The sequence below is a fragment of the Mustela nigripes genome, chromosome 7 (genome assembly GCF_022355385.1).
Source record: "Mustela nigripes isolate SB6536 chromosome 7, MUSNIG.SB6536, whole genome shotgun sequence".
Classification (NCBI taxonomy): domain Eukaryota; kingdom Metazoa; phylum Chordata; class Mammalia; order Carnivora; family Mustelidae; genus Mustela; species Mustela nigripes.
Window position 1 is genome coordinate 37,820,101 of NC_081563.1, and position 16,209 is coordinate 37,836,309.

Sequence of the window (16,209 nt, forward strand, 5' to 3'; positions counted from 1 at the left end):
AGCTGAAATCCTGGACTCCAAGAATGCAGTTGTTTTCGCGCCCACGAAATACAAGCAACGGGTTTGCAGGGACCCGCAGCAGCGCCCCGCTCCAGGCGTGCACACACATCTAGGTCTGGCCTCAGTTTCCGGCTTCTGGGCCGAGAGACGAGGCAGAGGGCCCGGCCGGCGGTGGACGGCTCGGCCCCGGAGAACGCAGGCGGACGGCCCAGCCCGCGCCGCCGCCGTCAGACCAGTCGGACGGCTTCGCCCCCAGCCCGCCCCTCCCCGGCCGCGCCGCAGCCAGCCCTTCCTCCCTCCCGGAAACCCAGTCCCTCCCGCCGGCGCCCCAGCAGGACGCGCCCGGCCCCCGCGCAGCCGCCGCCCGCAGCCCTGCGCTCCCGGCCAGCGCCCGGGCGCCGGGCCATGGGGCATCCGGGCCGGCGGGAGGCCGGAGCAGGAGCCCGGCGGGAAGTGGGTAAGGGCACGCGGGAAGGCCGGGCCGGGGCGCCCCCGCCGCCCTCGACAGTGACTGTGTGCGGGCGCGGGGCGTGCGGAGCCGGGGAGCACCTGCGCGGGGCTGCGGGGCCTTGCGTTGAGGTCGAGGGCGCCTGCCGACAGGGAGAGCGGGAAGAGGCCGCAGGAGGGTGGAGAGCGAGCTCGGGCCCTCGGTTTGCAACCTAATCTGGTGAGAGGGACGGCACACGGCGGCGACTGGTGCCGCACTGGGAGAGTCAGCCAGGGCCTGGGCTGCCGTGGCTCCGCAGGTTTCTCCAGCTGGCCAGGCTGGTTCTGGGCTCCAGTATTAGAACTGAGTGACAGCGAGGGGTTCGCCGCCCCTGTCTGTCTCTATGTCCCGCAGGGGCCCCTGGCATCCTCCCTGCCCACTTGGATGTTGGCCCCTCTGCTTGGCCCCCCTGGGTGTGTCTGGGCAGAAGACACCAGAGATTCCTGAGAAGTGAACAGTGTCTGCTCAGCTCACAAACTCACATCCCCTCTAGGGTCCCATTCTGGTCCTAGAATAGAATCTAGCTTATCCCTTCCGTAGGCCGGGGGAGCCAGGGATGTGCCTTCTTTGCTGTTTTTTCCCATGCTGCAAGATGGATTTTGCTGCTCTGGTCAGTGCCGTCACCCAGACCCCCTGTGTCAGTGGCCTGCATGCGAGGTCAGGAGGCCAGCATCAAAGTGAGGGCCCTGGGCAGCTTGGGGCTCCACCTGCCCTTGAACCTCATTAGCCCAGTCCTTTCCCCAGCCCAGTGCTGATTGAATGTAATTAGCAACTAATTGGATATCTGTGAGCCCCTCTGCATAAGAAATACACCAAGGTCAAGGTTAGAGAGCAGAGCTGCTGAGTGATTCATTCTTTTCTTTCAGACACTGTATTTTCTCTTCGTGGGGCCTATGAAGAAGAGCCATTCATTCATTCATTCATTCATTCAACTCAGGTGTTAGTACTGAGTGCTAACGACTAATCAGGCAGGTAGGCATGGGAAATACAACTGCTTGTTTACGTATGAATTGTATCAGAGAGAAAATAAGCGAGTAAGCAGGTGAATCGCGTTATTTCAGAGCGTGAGAAATGCTGTAAAAACCAAAGAAACTGGCTGGTGAAGGGCAGGGTGGCGAGACAGGAGAAACTGGCCCTTAGACAAGGAACGAGCTTTCTGAATGAGGGGGGAGGGTAGTATGATTTTCAGGCCCCAAAACTCTGGGGGCTGAGAATAGGATGTCTCCTGTTTCCATGAGGGGAGACTACTGAGCTGCCCCCGAGGGGGGTCAGTGAGCAGTGGGTGGGCGGTGAGTAGCTCCTCTCTGGAGTCCTTGGGGTACACCTGTTGGGGGCCTTCCATCAAGGTGGAACCTAAGCTTCCCCAGAAGACAGGCTCTTGGGTTCACTTGCTCGGTTGTTCATTCAACAAATGCTTACCGAGGGCCAGGATGTTCCAGGCACTATTGTAGGTGTTAAGGATGTGATCAGTGAACAATACAGTCTTTCCCCTCATGGAGCTTATTTTCTGGTGGGGAGAAATGGACAATAAACAACAATGCCAGTGACTTTAAGGTCATAATGATAAATGCTATGGAGGGACAGAAAGTAGCTTAAGAGGTTAGAAGGCTGTTATGTTTAATAGAGTGGTCAGGACAGGTTGTGCTGAGGAGATGAAATTTTAGTGGAGACCTGAATGTAGATAAGATATAGGCATGCAACGCTCTGAGGGAAGGACATGCCAGGCAGTGAGAATGGCAAATGCAAAGGCCCTGAGGCACAAATAAGGCTTGAGCATGCTGGGCATGCTGGACATGCCGGAGGAACAGGAAAGAGACCGGTGTGACTCTGGGAGGTGAGCAGGCATTTCAGAGGCTCTCCTTGGATGGGGCCTCAGCCTGAGGACCAGAGGCATCCCGGGAGAGTAGATGATTCTTCTCACTGCTGTGGCAGGAAGATTCATAGGCTCCCTGACAAACCCAGGGTTTGGATATGGGGCAGAAAAACTAGCCTTCTAGGAAGATTCTTATCATCTTTCATTCATTTTTTTTTAAATATTTTATTTATTTATTTGACAGAGATAGACATAGTGAGAGAGAGAACACAAGCAGGGGGAGTGGGAGAGGGAGAAGCAGGCCTCCTGCTTTCCTTCCTGAGATGCCAGGCTTGATTCCAGCTCCCAGGATCCCAGGATCATGACCTGAGCCAAAGGCAGACACTTAACAACTGATCCACCAAGGCGCCCTTCATTTTTCATTCTTTAATTGGGTGATCTCAGTAGACTGAAAAGGAAAACAGAAGAGTATATAATAATTGACATATATTGAACACGTGCTATATGTCAGGCTGTCCTTTGAACATCTTATGTGCAAACACAAATCCTTGGGGCGCCTGGGTGGCTCAGGGGGTTAAAGCCTCTGCCTTCGGCTCAGGTCATGATCCTGGACTCCTGGGATTGAGTCCTGCGTCAGGCTCTGTGCTCCTCTCTCTCTCTCTCTCTCTCTCTCTCTGCCTGTCTCTCTTCCTACTTGTGATCTCTGTCAAATAAATAAATAAAATCTTAAAACAAAACAAAACAACACAACCCCCCCCCCCCCACAAATCCTCACAGTAAGTCTGTGAGGTGTGGTACTGTCCCATTTCACAGATGAGAAAAATAAGACCCAGGGAGTAGGAAAGTTGCCCACTTTCGCACAGCTAGTAGGTGAAAAATTGGGAATTACAATTGAGTGGTACAGTCAAGGGCTCAGACAGGGCAGGGCAGGTTTTGGCTGAAGGGATGTTTGTCCGCAAAGGAGAGGAATCCAGTGGAAAAGGGTTCCTAGCACCTAACAGCAGGGGGTGGTTAGACAAGACAGTAGGGGTTAGGAGCACATTTCACTTCTTTTGTTCTTTTGAAGATAATTATCTACGTGGGTTAAAAATTCTTCAAAGAAAGTATTTTTAAAGGTACTACTTGTATGTGTTAAAAATCTTTTTATAAATGTTAATTGAAACAGCTCTTAAGGTGCACGGTGAAAAATCAACCCGCCCCCCACCGCCGGTCCTGTGCTCTCAATTCCCCTCTTTAGGGCCGATTTCTAGAGAATATTTCCAAAGAGATAGGTTCTGCTAGTAAAGGAGCATATAAGTGTGTATAACTTTCTTTTTCTATACGAATAGTGATGGTACTCAGTTCTGTGCTTATTATGATTATGATTATTGTTTTACCTAAGATATTTATTCTGATTCAGGACATACAGATATACTTTTCCAAATAAATGTGTGATGGTTCCCTGAGTGGGGTGTTTATCTAGCCAGGCCTCTATGGGCTTCGAGGTGGTTCTCCGCCTTGTTGCGTGTGTGTGTGCTTGCTGTGATGGACAGTGACCCGTTAAGCATTCGTGGGCCCGCGTACCCGCTCACTTCTGTGACCGTTTCAGCAGGAGAAATTCCTGAACCCAGAATGACTGACTTCAACGCCTCGAGGATTTTAGGGGTCGGTGGCCGCTGCCGGCAGGCCTTCTAGAGCCTCAGTGTGACTTAGAGCTTCTGAGCTTCCCCGCCACTCCCCGAGCTCAGTGGGTTCTCAACCTTCTGCTCTTGCCAATGTGACAGACGAAAACAGCGGGCACCACGTTGTAGTTTTTGTATGAATTTACAGTAAACACTGTTAGGAGCCTCATATATGGTTTTAGCTCTTTGTCTTTCTCCTTTTGTGGACTCGTCATGTCCTTGGCCTGGAGTTTACATTGGATTTTCGTCTTGTGGTTTGTTGTGATTGAATTATCCGAGGTCTTAATTAGGATTTCTTCTCCACCCCTCAAATCTAGCCCCGTCCACCGCCCCCTCCCCATCTCCCCCTACCCTGCCTGTGAACAGCCTTCCTTCTGGTATATTTCTGGTGGGTTTATCCTGGAATCGGGACGTATTCTAGAGAAAGCGATGGGGTTGATTTCTGTATGCGTGTATGGTAGACTTACATAAACTGTGTTGTTTATGCAACTCCTGCTCTTCTTACTTTTTAAACCCGATGCTGTTTTTTAAAAAGAGGGATCTGACTGCCGTGTGCAGCCCGTGGTTTGTCGCTCCTGAATCTGCCCCACGTTCCCTAGCTGGGATTGTGGAATTCCTGCAACAGTTGATTCTTAGTGGCTTGGTCTACAAAGACTGTTTGTAGAAACACTCTGTTTGGAGAAACAGCTTTATGGGGACAGCCTTGGAGGATGAGGAGGATTTGAAAGATGCGTTGGAGAGTGGGGAAAGGAACAGAGATGACCCAGAGCGCCAAAGTACCAGGAACACTGAGGCCCCGAGACACTCTTAGACTTCAGGGTTGTGCTCCAGGGTGTGGACGCGTGGTCCTGGGAGAGGCTAGGGGGCTCCCATGTCCGTGTTGGGCCTTCCCTAATGGCAGCATGGGTGAAGCAGGGGGTGGGGGTCAGCGGGAAGTATTTTCAGGGGGCAGGAGGGATCCTCTGGAGAACTGGGGCCTTCTGCTTGCATGAACCTGGAGGCAGGAGGTCCCTGCTACTCTCCTAGTGGCAGGGGAGGGCTCTGAGGGAGGGGAGAGGAGCGTCACTTGCCGGGGAGGGAGCCCCCACAGGATGGGGCCCTGGGGTCAGGAAGGGTCTGGGCTAGCATTGGGGTTGTTAACCTGGGAGAGGGGGCAGTTGTGACACGGTGGACAGGACCCAGGAGGGCCGGGCCCGGGAAACAGGGATGGGAAGGTGTGTTCACAGGCACGTGGACATCCAGCAGGGCGTGCTGCTAAATTTAAGTCCTGCTCATCCAGCTAGAGGATTCCTGCCGGCAGTTAGGACCCTGGGTGTCAGTGAGCACGTGGGACAGGAACCTGTGGGGTGAGGGAGGTCACCCTGGGAGAGAGTATAAGGCAAGAACGCCTGGGCAGGGCAGAGCCTGAGGCGGGCAAGGGAGGAGAAGTGGATAGACAGGCTGAGCGGGCCAGGGAGGCTGGGTACACTCTGGAACTCTGCCTTTGCTGGCTCCATGACCTCAGGGAGGCCTCGTGTCAGCATGGGAGCCAGGACAGGCGTGAGGTTTGGGGGCTCTGCCTTCTTGGTGTCTCCCGGTGCTGCCTCGGAGGAGGAGGCATAGACAGGAGCAAGAGTTGCTCAGGTGGTGCAGGTGTGCGGGCTCTCTTCCTGGGAATGAGCTGGGAGGCCCCAGCGCTGTTCCCCCCAGAAGCTGCCACCCCAGGCCGCCCCTTGTCCCTGCAGGTGACTGCGGAGAGAGGACAGATCAACTCCTGCTGGCACAGAGAGGGCATGAGAAGCCCAGGGCTTTGCTGCCATGGGTGGGGTAAGCCTGGGCACCCGCAGGGAAGTCCGGGGCCTTTCAGGAGACCCCAGGAAGTGCCTTGCTCTAAGTTTTGTCTTCCTCCTTCCCTAGCTCAGAGTGTACCTGTTCTGTTTTATGTAACACGGGAGCCTTGCATTCCTGCTCATTGTAAGCCTGAATTTCTGTTCCAGAGTTAACGGCTGGTCAAGGCCAATTAGCATTATCGTATTATATGTAACTCCAAGTTCTTTCTTTAAAGTAAATGCTCGAAGATTTGAGTCGACTGTATGTGGTGTCTACTCATTTATTTTTCTTGTCATGATTTTTGACAGAAGAGTTTTCCACCTATACAGTTTTATTTCATAGTTTTCCTTGACGACACACAGTTTGAAAATAAAGAAGCCATTGTGTCCTTTCCACGTGGTCCTAAGAATAACATCTGTGGGAGCACAGGTTTGTTGTATCAGTTATATTTTTTTAAATGCATATTCAAATAAATACTTAACTATTGAAAATGTTCATTATGTGTACCATGTACCTACTTAGGCAGACATAGCCTTAGATTCATGGAGTCCTGAAGGAGGTCATCTTGGCCAGGTAGGAGAGGGGAAAAAGACTCTTTGTCTACCCTCTTAGATTCAGTTCCTGAGACAGGCAAATTAAACTGATGAAAGAGTAACCGTAGAAAGAGGTTTCATTGGCATGCACCTGAGAGCCAACCAGAGTAGTAGCTGGCTTGTGAAATGGTTAAAAGGGTATATACCTAACTTCATAGGGGAATTGGGGGCAGAGAGAAAAGGGCTTGTATGGGAAGAACCAATAGGTTTCTTTAGGAAAGACAAATGGGTTTTTTATAACATACGAGAAATGAGAAAGTTTGTGATAACATTTGTCTCTATGCTATGGGTGGCCTTTGAGTGTCCCTCATCTTTCCTAGAGAAGGGATTTGGGATAGTTTTTATTTTGTCTTCTGGGAGTGGCTCTGCCCTGAAGAAGGAATTTTCGGCTCCCTTATTTTCCAGAAGTTGCTGTGTTATTCATGCGGGAAACTCTCAGAAGACTTCTTTTTGCACCTGTCAAATCTCAGAAGTCTTTTTTTTTTTTTTTAAGATTTTATTTATTTATTTGACAGGGAGAGAGACAAGTAGGCAGAGAGGCAGGCAAAGAGAGAAGGGGAAGCAGGCTCCCTGCTGAGCAGAGAGCCCGATGTGGGGCTCCATCCCAGGACCCTGGGATCATGACCTGAGCTAAAAGCAGAGGCTTAACCCACTGAGCCACCCAGGTGCCCCCTCAGAAGTCTTTACCTTAAAATAATCTTCATGGCCACACTGGGATTCCAGACATGTCCCCACAGCACCAGCAGGGAGGTCACCCTGGCCTCCCCTTGAGGACGGGTGACAGAGAGGGGTCGAAAATGGTGAACACCATTGCAGGCTCTCCCGGTGGCTTGCTAGCTCCCTGCCTCCACCGGAGAGGAGGGACAGGGTTGGCAAAGAACATCCCAGTCTTTAAAGTGAGCAGAAATAGTCAATTATTATTTAATTCAACATATTTAATTTCCTAATACTTTTATTATTTTGCGGATGATAAACATAATGCATACTTATTTTTTTTAATTAGATGCATATCAAAAAGAGCATAAAGAACTTTGAATCACATATCCTTTTGCCACACACAGCCACTAATAACCGATGCTTTGGTATTTTGCTGCCTAAATACACAAACGAGGTTTTAAAAATTGAGAGCATACTGAATATATAATTGGTTTTCTTAATAATATGTTGTGAGCATCTTTCCCCTGCATTAAATACTGTCTAGAACGGAGATAGTTAAAGGTGCCTGGGGCTCACCATATGGCTACGGGCTCTACCATAATCTATTATCTGGTTCCCAGTTGTGGGTGCTGAGGTTGTAGCATTTTTGCTGCTAGAAGAACTGCATGCCTTCCACTTCAGCAGATGCTGGTGAGCATCTGTTGGGGGCCAAGGGGGTTTGGAGACCAAGGTGAATGCCTGGAATCCCACCCATGGCTTCCCTAAGGAGGGCTGACCCAGGAAGAGAGGCCTTGGGGAGGGTGCCAGTCTATGACACCCGGAGCTGGGAGGGAGTGGAGAAGGGGAGTCTTGGCAGACAGAGTCTGGGGTCAGGGAAGCTGTGGCCTGGGCATCTGGACCTGCGGGGTAGGACCAATTTTCCCAAAGTTGCTGTGCCTGCCATGGAATTGGACAACCAAGTCCAAGAGGTAGAAGCTTCTCATTCACTGTCGTCATCGTCACTTCCTGGCCCCCCTCCAGGAAACCAGGGGCTGCACTGGGGCCCGCAGAGGTGTTAGGTGGTTGATGGTGGTGTTACTGCCTGACTGGGCTCCCTTTCCTTCTGGCCCTGCCTTTGAGAGATTTCTTCCTCCCATTCCAGGACTATAGGCATCCGGCAGGGAAACTCTCACAAGCCCCCCAACCCCTATCCCCTCCCAGGCCCTAACTCTGGGCTCAGATACCCAGAGGGCTCAGAGTCATGTGGGCCAGTGCAACTGTAACTATCTAACCCTGCAGAGGAATGATTAGGGAGGCAGGTGTCCTCCTGTCTGTCCTGCCTGAGGCCTTAGGTTTGTGGAGGCTGGAGAGCTAGGAGGGAATAGGGCCTTTTTTGGAGGCAGGAACATGTGGCCACCTTCCCCCTCAGGCCTCCCTAAAGGACAGAAGTTTGTCCTTTGGGCACACAAGAGCCCACTGAGGTGCTTCTGGCTTCAGCTCTCACACTGTCCAGTAGCTGGTACCCTTGGGATGCTGGTAGTGAGCCGCATCCGCCCAGGAGTTTCTAGAAGCTTCGAATTGGGAGAGATGGTTCAGGCTGTGCTGTCAGTAGTGCTGCTTGCTTGGAGAGAAGGCCTCCTCCTTCCCATCAGTGGTATGCAGGTGGCAACAGGGTAGAGCAGAAAGTAGACTCACTTCAGTTTGGCAGTCCGGGGTGCAAATGCAGCCAGACTAACCGCTCAGACCCTCCGTCTCCTCACCCGTTCTACAGAGTGGGGATAATAGCACCCCGTTCCCTCCCGGCCTCATGGGCCCTAGAGATGTTGCTTCTAAAGGGCCTGGTGAGTGTCAGCGCACGGGGGCCCTCGGGGATAGGCAGGTGTAAGTCAGGGGCTGCTCCCTTCCCCGCCGCCCCCCTCCTCTCATACCTGCACCTCTCAGGAGGGCAGACTGGGTGCTGGAATCCCCAGAGCCCCTCTTTTGGGAGGTGGGCCCCATTCCCTCTTCTGTGTTCAGCTTGTCGGCTGCCACCTCCCTACCTGTGCTGAGCCGCTTCCTCTGCGGGCAAACAGGAAGTCACTTCCCTCGAGGGAGGCAGGAAGGGGCTGCCTGGCAAGGTCGCGTGGCCCAGAGCTGTGGCCTGGTCAGGAGGCTGGGTGTCCTCCAGGCCCTGGGGAGGGGATGGTGGGCCGAGCATGGGGAGGGGAGGTAGATCAAGCTCAAGCCATCAGAATCCTGCCCTCCTCCAAGCCCCACAGCCACTGAGCTGGTGCCCTTCTTGCCTGTGTCCTGGGAGCCCTGCCTCCAGAGTTTTAGTCCTGGCGACCTTGGGAAGGAGATGAGAGCTTTGGGAGATGGAAGGGAGCTGGTGGCTGCTCAGGTCAGGGCATCTGTTTTTGGAGATTGCTGTAAGCAGGAAAGCCCCACACTGCCCCACACCCCCATACCGTGCCCTATATGCCCAGGCCCACAGCCTGGGAGGAAAGAGGGGGCACATTCCCTCTCCCGTGGCATTGTCCCCAAGCGATCAAGGAGGAGACAACGAGTTGCTGTCCCTCATTCATTCATCAAGTGGCTGTGGGCACTTAGGAGCCAGGCCTCTGCTGCACAGCCTTGGTGCTCCACAGCTAAGCGGCCTGGCCTTGCCCTTGAGAAGGTCACATGGTAGGGAGCATATGGGCTCACAAACACACGGAACAGGCAGTCACGGGACCTGCTGGTGCCAGCATCCCTGCAGTTGCGTCCAGGCTGGACTGCAGAGGGCAGCCCGCAGTCGGGGTCTGGGAGGTGACCCCAGGTCCTCACCTCCTCTTCAGTCCCCACCTCATGGCCACTGGCTTTGGCGCCCCTTGTGCCTCCTGCTCCCCCAACCCTACCCGTCCATGACCTCCGTGCGGCCACATTCAATGACCACTTTGCACCTTATCTTCCTAGCCTTCCTAGTAGCATTTGACATAGCTGACCACTTCCTCCTTTTAGTTATCGCCTCCTCTTGTCTTCGGTGATGACACCCTCTCCATGTTTCTCTCTTCTCCTCAGCAGCCCCTCCTCACTTCCCTCTGCAGTCTTGTCCCTCGTAGTCTCCGTCGGCCGCCGGTTTAGCTCCTTCGTGCTGCTCACACGCGTTCACCTCGGCAGCCCGGCCCTCCCATCCCCTGCAGGCCTGGTTTCAGATGCCTGTTTGAGGTATCTCAAACCTGATACTTTGAAAAGCAAACTCGGGATTTTCTCCCCTAAGCCTCATCTCCCCCATCCTGCTATTTCCGCGAGTGCCATTTGTCCCATCGGGTTGCTGTAGCCAGGAATCCAGAGCTTGCCCCCAGCCCCCGATGGCAGCTGGCCTGCCCACTCAGCCCAGTGTGTATCCCAAGTCCTCTGGCTCCCCTGCTCTGCCCTTTCTGCCCTGCTCCAAGCCTGCCTCCCCAGGAATACAAAGCCTCCGCTGGTCTCTCTGCTCTCGGTGAGCCCTTGGCTGGCTCTTGTCTACACAGCAACAGATGATCTTACAAACCAACAAAGCCGTGCTCTCTGACCTGTCCCTTCCCTGCTTAGGCTGCATGCTGGCTGCCCACTGGGGACCCCCTGGCATCCATTCCTGCCTCTCCTGCCTCATCTTCTCACACTATTCCCTGAGCTGGCTGACCAGCCACACTGGCTTGCTTTCTGTCCCCTTAACTCATGGAGAACTTTCCAGTCTCAGGCAAGGAATTAGACATGTTGGCCGCCCTTCACCAGGGTACACAGGCCCCCACGAGCAAGGCTGGTCTCCTGCCTCTGTCCCTGTTGCTGGCCCTCTCTGCTCCCCGCTCTGTCCTACCTCAGCATCTGTCACAGTTTACAATCAGATATCGAAGACTTAGGCCGTTTGTCTATTTTCTGCCCCTGTCACTAGACTGGACACTCCCTGGGGACAGATGTCCTGTGTTTTATTCCTGAGGGGTCAGCAGCTTCTCACATAGGGACTGCAGGAGGAGTGGGTGTTGGCCAGCGTGGGGGCCCTGGGAAGTCGGAGGCCTTGGGGGAGGGTTTGCATTTAGGGTGAGGTGACTTTGGGTTTCTGGTATACACACCTGGGCACAGTTCTATAAAATCCCAAATACAGAAGGAGGGGCTGCCTGGGGTGGTGAAGAACTGGGTTAACATTGCACTAAGTCTGAGGCACTCACGAGATAAGCCTGCCCGCCCAACGGGGTTGGCCCAGAGAATGAACATTGGAGGGCCCCATCGGATGTGTTCGAATATGTAAAAATTACAACCGCAGCTGACAAAGTGTTTTGTAAAGTGTCCTATCCTCCTACCTCCCATCTTAATAGTGACCTGAAGGTCCAGGTTTGAATTGAGCTTCTCGGCCTCCTGCAAATGTGGCTACTGCATGCAGCTGGGCCCACTTCCAGCCTCTAACCCCTGCCGTTCCCCGCCTCCCCTCTCCCTTCTCTACCCTATACCACAGTGCATGCAGAGGGCCACCTGCCTACAGGTGCAAGTGCTGTCCGCCCCCCTCCCCGTCTCAGAGAGGGTGGTGCGCAGAGAAGTGAAGCAAAGCCTCGTGGCAGGCAGATGACACGTGCCCCCCCCCCCCACTGCTCCCCAAGCAGAGAATTCCAGGCTCCTGGGTGCTCTGAGTATGGTGGGAAAGGGGCTGGTAGGCATGGCTTTGTGGGGGAGGGACGCAGCTGGAGGAGGGGTAGAGCTGGAGCTAGGGCCTGTGAACTATAGGCTGGGGTGGCCTGGGTCAGAGGCGCTCTGCTTCTGGGACTCCCAAGTGGGAGGGTCTCTGGGGCACTCAGAATTATGCGGCCTGGAGCTTGAGGGGTGGGAGACAGGGGCTTTAGAGCCTCAGCAGGGATGTTGGTGGTGGTTGTACAGAGGTAGAAGAGACGGGTGCATAAGCATGGCTCCCCATCAGCCTCTGTCTCTCACTTGTGGACACCTGGGACCTGTGTCCTGCAGACACCCATTGGGAATTCAGCAATGGGGAATGGATGACAGTTGGTTCTCTTGGTCAGACACTCTGAGTTCTGACTTCAGCTGTGTGACCGTAGGCAGTAGCATAACCTCTCTGAGCCTGCCTCCTGTCTGTAATGGACATAGCAGTGCTTGCTTCATAAAGTAGCTGAGAGGGGTGGCTGAGGTGCTACCAGAGGACGCTTTGTAAAACAAGACAATGGCATTCAGCTCCGCTGTTACCTATGGGAGAGGAAGCCATGCAGAGTTCCCAATATCATTTATGCAAAAAAAAAAAAGAAAAGCTGCCAGGCCCAGGGCCCTCCTCTGTCCCGCAGGTGCCTGGAGGCAGGGACTGCCAGCTGGGGCAGAGATGAGAACCTGGGGACAACCACAGGGAGGAAGGGGGTGGGGCCTGTCCACAGCAGAAGGCACAGCACCTTCCCCTTTCTCTCCCTGGGCCCTTGATTGGGGAGAAGGGCGTCGGCGCTTCTCTCTGGGCCTGGTGCAGGGTAGGGGCCTCCAGGCAGCGGGCGGCCTGGGGAAGGGGAACAGAGGCAGTGGGCCTAGGAATGGAGGCGCTCGTCTTGTGGGCAGGAAGTGTGAGGTGGCAAGCAGCTCGGGAGCCCTGGGGAGGCCGCTGGGTGGGAGGGCTGAGTGTGTGGTGGTGAGGGGAGCGGAAGTCGGAAGCACCGGCAGCCACATTCTCCATTCACTGGTGAACGGCCCTTGTATCGGGAAGACCCGCTTGCCCTCTCCAGGGGCCTTTGGAGGTGAGCAAGGTGGTCCTTCCCAGGGGGCAGCTGCTGGGGGTGGCGGCCGGGAGGGAGCCGGGGGGAGCAGGGGATGCGGAGAGTCCCGTGTGGGCCCTTGTGGTAGCTGCTGGGGCAGGTGGACAGGAAGGAGGACTCTGTGGGCTCACTGTGTCCGCACCTTCTGTGGGCCTGGCGGGACTGGAGCTGTCACCTTCGTGTTCCTTCTTGCTGTCCCCCTCCTTCCTCAACCTACCCCTCCCAATCTGGCCCCCACTTACCCTGGCCTCTCCAGAGACGCTGAGAGGGGGTAATCTGCCTTTACGGGGAGGGGGGGGCTCCTTCCTGAAGCTCTTGTGGGCCTCCCTGGGTCCCTGGTGATGACTGTGGGGCGGTGCCCGGTGAGGGGTTTTGTGGCCAGAGGCCTCCAGTGAGCCTTGGAGAGACTGAAGAGAAGGAAGCCAGGCAGGCCTGGGCTTTGGGTGGGGGTGGGCAGCTCTGGGTGCAGTCACTGTGGGAGATCAGACACAGAATCCACCATGAGGGGGCTCCTGGTTCTATCTTGCCTTCTGCCGCACTCCGAGGGGCTGGGTTGGTGCTAGGGATGCCAGTAGCTGGCTTGCCAGGGCAGCCGATGTTTCGACCCATTGACCTTAGGTGCGACGGCCATCATTTTACTCGCAGATGCCTCCCTGTGTGGGACATTGAGGCCTTCTGCTTGTAGCTGTCATCCTTATGGTAGACAGGAGTCTCCCAGAGGGAAGGTCCTCCTAGGGCCTAAGATCGTATGGTTGGTGTCACTCCTCTGCTGAAAAGGCAGGGGAGAGTGACCTGTCAGCAGATAGTCATACCCCTCAGGCCTGTTGAACCTTAGCCAGGTTGAAAGCAACGTGCCTCAGAGGGTCCTGTCTCCCCAGCCTTCTGGAGCTTCAGAACATCCCAGAACTGCTGCTTTCTACAGATGAGGAACCACCCAGCACAGGGCTTAGAACCTGGGCTGTGGGCTCTTTGGGGAAGGAGAGGGGGGACCCAAGAAGGGATGAGAGTGGTCCAGCCTGGCCTTGAGCCCTCCTCGGGGTCCTCGTCCTTCCCAGGGGGCAGCTGCTCTGGAGACACATCGGTGCTCTGCCCCCTTCTCTCTATACCCCAGCATCTCTGTCCCATCCTCTGCGCCCTCCATCTTTTCTGTCTTCCATTCTCTCTTCCCCCCACCCTCTCTGCCCTCATCTTCTCTATATCCCATCCTCTCTGCACCCTCTCTGTTCTCTCTCTCTGCCTGAGCCCCAGCTGACACCCACCCCCGCAGGGTCCTCAGCACCACTGACCCCCCCCCCCCCCCCCCCCCCCCCCCCCCCCTGCCGGTGCACACTTGCATGAAGGCTTCTTCCGTGTGGGCAGGATGTGGGGCTGCCCCTAGTGCTGTCTCTCACGGCGCCCTGGCCCAGGTTCAGGCAGGAGCATCTGTCTTGTAACTCCAGATAAGAACCTTCTCTATTCCTCTGCCTTCCAGGGTGACATCCCTCACGGGGCTTCTCCCGAGGGCTGTGTGGGCACAGGCTGCCTCCTAAATCCCCGGGGCGGGCGAGGAGCCTTTGCTTTTTCCATTGGAAGGAAAAGTTGCCATGGCAAAAGGAAGGAATGTCTGCTGAGTCTGGAAGTGTAAACGGAGGCTCCAGGAGGAGGCTGAGTGCCCAGGGAGCCCACTGGGAGGGTTGTCTGTGTGCTTGTTTGTTTTGGCTTCTTGAATGACCAGCAAAGGAGCAAAGTTGAACTTGAGCAGGACATGCTGTTTCTGAGCACCTACCAGGGGGCCGGGCCAGCAGCAGCAGCTCCCAGACCCATTCTGCTTTACCGCAGATGTATAGAATAGCTTGACTCCATCTTATTTCCTTATTTTATAGATAAAGAACCAGGTGAAGTTTTTGACCAGAGTCACAGAGCTTGTCAGTTGTAGGCAGGACTTGAGGGAGTCTCGTCCGTGAGCCTCCAGGCAGAGCGGGGCTGCAGACATTCAAGGCACCATCTCCTTCCTCAGGGCAGGCTCTCCTCCAGCCTCCTGTGGTCTCCTTGTACTAGAGGGTACAGGCTTGTGCCCAAGAAGAAAGCCGGGTGCAGGGGTGGTGAAAAGCAAATACACTCTCCAAATTACAATCCAGGAGCCAACGGGTCTCCTCACCCCCAAGATCAAGACAGTGTTGCACTGAAGACAGGGCAAGGTCAGGTAGGGATGGAGGGATTTACGCCCCCTTGATCCCCCAGCAGTCAGATTCTGCGTCCTGTACTCCCATCAGCCAGGCGCTGCTTGGCCCCAGCAGTTTTCTTCACTAAGGTAGAGAGGGGGTGTCCCCCCCGCCACCTCCTCCCTCTCCGCCAGCCTCAGCTCCTTCCCATTCCTTCCTCTCACTGTCTGAAGAGCTCAGAGCATTTTGTTGGATTCCAGAATCATTCCACTTCTCCTGGAACTTATCCTTCCATTCCATAAACCATCGGAGGGCCACTTTATTTTGGAGGTGAACAAAACCTACCTTATGAGGCATGTGGCAGGCCTTCTTCGTCCTTCATTCTGGTTAGGATACCTGAGACAAGCCATTTCAACAGAGATTTCACTGAACACCGGGGCTGAGAAAAGAAAGTAAACCAAGAAAATTCTAGGCGCTGGAGACCTGAGCTTCTGGTCTCCAGTTCCTGGCCCACCTCTGCCTAAAAGGTGCCACCCTCCCTCTGGGAAATAGAAGCCCTTCCCCACCCTTGACCCTGGCCGTATCAGCCTGCCCCCACTCAACTGAGTGGTGGGGCTGCTGTGATGGCCATAGGAAGTGACCTTACCCCTCAGTTCATCCTATCGCTTCATTTAGGGAAGAACAATTTAAAAAGGAGATGAGAAAGAGAAAGGAGACGGGGAAGAGAAAGAGAAAGAATGAGCAGAAGAAAGGGGGCAGGGCAGGAGAGACACTTCTTAAATCCTCAGGACAGTGGCCTCGCACAGGCAGAGAGCCCCAACAAGGTGGTTGAATGGGTGGGTCTTCCTCGCGTCTCCTCCTCTCTATCCAGCTGCTGTGTGGGAGCCAGGACCCATAGGAACATTTTGGCTCCTGGCCTGGCAGGACCTCACCTCTGGGAAAGCTCTGCCTCAAGGGCACTGGGCTTCCTGGGAGGACGATGTGATTGATTCATGGGCAGACTGCCCTTGGGAGGAAATCGTGAGGTCAAAATGATGCTTAATCTCCTCTAAGCCTCAGTCTTCCTAGTCCTCTAGTAAGATCGTTGAGGAGGGGCTTTCTGAGGATCCATCCTTCCCACCCACTCATCCATCCATCATCCATCCACCCATCCCTCCATCCTTCCCTTTTATCCATCTGTCCATCCATCCATCCATCCATCCACCCATCCATTCATCATCTATCCATCCATCCATCCATTCATCCATTCATCCATCCATTCATCATCTATCCATCCATCCATCCATTCATCCATTCATCCATCCATTCATCATCTATCCATCCATCCATCCATT

The 16,209-nt window shown here is 54.5% G+C and overlaps 1 protein-coding gene across 7 annotated transcripts in view; it reads left to right on the forward strand.

Annotated features, from left to right (window-relative positions):
• The first annotated feature begins 370 nt into the window (after nt 1-370).
• PSD4 (pleckstrin and Sec7 domain containing 4) overlaps nt 371-16,209 on the forward strand; it is a 36,159-nt gene continuing 20,320 nt past the window's right edge. For 3 of the 7 annotated variants that reach the window (XM_059405626.1, XM_059405628.1, XM_059405623.1), the window contains exon 1: nt 12,424-12,716. The gene's annotated coding sequence lies outside the window, so the exon portion shown is untranslated. Of the gene's footprint in view, nt 458-562; nt 668-1,353; nt 1,460-12,423; nt 12,717-16,209 lie in introns of those variants that run through there. The other 4 variants (XM_059405624.1, XM_059405625.1, XM_059405627.1 and 1 more) reach the window with 4 other exon arrangements.